This window comes from Oncorhynchus mykiss, chromosome 2 (assembly GCF_057628025.1).
Source record: "Oncorhynchus mykiss isolate SJ-2025 chromosome 2, ASM5762802v1, whole genome shotgun sequence".
NCBI lineage: Eukaryota > Metazoa > Chordata > Actinopteri > Salmoniformes > Salmonidae > Oncorhynchus > Oncorhynchus mykiss.
The window spans coordinates 27,517,736-27,520,000 of record NC_143023.1 but is presented as its reverse complement, the minus strand read 5'-3'; the positions used below and the strand labels follow the sequence as shown (position 1 = coordinate 27,520,000).

At 42.9% G+C, this 2,265-nt stretch overlaps 1 protein-coding gene across 5 annotated transcripts in view; it reads left to right on the top strand.

The window, feature by feature from the left end:
- g6f-like-a (G6F-like-a protein) overlaps positions 1-450 on the top strand; it is a 21,333-nt gene extending 20,883 nt beyond the window's left edge. For all 5 annotated transcript variants that reach the window (XM_090185762.1, XM_036933548.2, XM_036933542.2 and 2 more), the window contains one exon: positions 1-450. This exon is cut by the window's left edge and continues 381 nt beyond it. The gene's annotated coding sequence lies outside the window, so the exon portion shown is untranslated.
- The last annotated feature ends 1,815 nt before the right edge of the window (positions 451-2,265 follow it).

The following is a 2,265-nucleotide window of genomic DNA, read 5'->3' as shown; positions in this document are numbered from 1 at the left end:
CTCTACCCCACACATACAGTTACTATATCTGTAAGGTCCCTCAGTCGAGCAGTGAATTTCAAATACAGATTCAACCACAAAGACCAGGGATGTTTTCCTATGCCTCGCAAAGAAGAGCGCCTATTGGTAGATGGGTAAACATTTTAAAAAGCAAGCATTGAATATCCGTTTGAGGATGGTGAAGTTATTAATTACACTTTGGATGGTGTATCAATACACCCAGTCAGTTCAAAGATACAGGCGTCCTTCCTAACTCAGTTGCCGGAGAGGAAGGAAACCGCTCAGGGATTTCACTATGAGTCTAACGGTGACTTCAAAACAGTTAAAGTTTAATGGCCGTGATAGGAGAAAACTGAGGACGGATCAACACCATCGTACTCCACAATACGAACCTAAATGACAGAGTGAAAGGAAGGAAGCCTGTACAGAATAAAAATATTCCAAAACATGCATCCTGTTTGCAATAATTCACTAAAATAAAACTGAAAAAAATGTGGCAATAGAAATTAGCTTTAAGTCCTGAATACAAAGCCCTATGTTTGGGGCAAATACAGCACATCACTGAGTACCACTCTTCATGGTGAGTATGCTTGTCATCAGCAAGGACTAGGGAGTAAAAAAAAAAGAAGTGGCGCAGCGGTCTAAGGCACTACATCGCAGTGCTAGAGGTGTCACTACAGATCCGGGTTGGGTCCCAGGCTGTATCGCAACCGGCTGCGACTGGGAGACCCATGAGGCGGCGCACAATTAGCCCAGTGTCGTCCGGGTTATGGGAGGGTTTGGCCGGCCAGGATGTCCTTGTCCCATCGTGCTCTAGCGACTCCTGTGGCGTGCCGGGTGCATGCACGCTGACACTGTCTCCAGTTGGACGGTGTTTCCTACGACACATTGGTGCGGCTGGCTTCCGGGTTAAGTGAGCAGTGTGTCAAGTAGGAGTACGGCTTGGCAGGGTCGTGTTTCTGAGGACGCATGGCTCTCGACCGTTGCCTCTCCCGGGTCTGTACGGGAGTAGCAGCAATGGGACAAGACTGTAACTACCAATTGGATATCACGAAATTGGGGAGAAAAGGGGTAAAAAGTACAAAAAAGTATTTTTTATATATATATACATATGTTTTGGATGACTGGCTGCGAATGTTTATTGAATTGTTTTATTTCTGCCTTTTCTATTCCAGACATTCTGAAATTCACTAAAGCATCCCATGTATGTAACTTTAGTCTTTCACTTTTCAATTAACGGAACGGAAGTTTACATACACTTGGGTTGTCATTAAAATGCATTTTTCAACCACTCCACAAATTTCTTAACAAACAAGTTGATTAGGACATCTTGTGCATGACACAAGTAAGTTTTCCAACAATTGTTTACAGATAGATTATTTAACTTATAATTCACTTTATCACAATTTCAGTGGGTCAGAAGTTTACATACACTAAGTTGACTGTGTCTTTAAACAGCTTGGAAAATTCCATAAAATGATGTCATGGCTTTAGAATCTTCTGATGGGCTAAGTGACATAATTTGAGTCAATTGGAGGTGTACATGTGGATGTATTTCAAGGACTACCTTCAAACTCAGTGCCTCTTCACTTGACATCATGGGAAAATCAAAAGAAATCAGCCAAGACCTCAGAAAAAAATTGTAGACCTCCACAAGTCTGGTTCATCCTTGGGAGCCATTTTTAAATGCCTGAAGGTACCACGTTCATCTGTACAAACAATAACACGCAAGTATAAACACCATGGAACCACGCAGCCGTCATACCGCTCAGGAAGGAGATGAGTTCTGTCTCCTAGAGATGAACGTACTTTGGTGCGAAAAGTACAAATCAATCCCAGAACAACAGCAAAGGACATTGTGAAGATGCTGGAGGAAACCGGTATAAAAGTATCTATATCCACAGTAAAACAAGTCCTATATCAACATAACCTGAAAGGCCGCTCAGCAAGGAAGAAGCCACTGCTCCAAAACCGCCATAAAAAAGCCAGACTACGGTTTGCAACTGCACATGGGGACAAAGACTGTGCTTTTTGGAGAAATGTCACTGGTCTGATGAAACAAAAATAGAACTTTTTGGCCATAATGACCATCATTATGTTTGGAGGAAAAAGGGGGATCCTTGCAAGCCAAAGAACACCATCCCAACCGTGAAGCACGGGGATGGCAGCATCATGTTGTGGGGGGTGCTTTGCTGCAGGAGGGACTGGTGCACTTCACAAAATAGATGCATCATAATAAAGGAAAATGATGTGGATATATTGAAG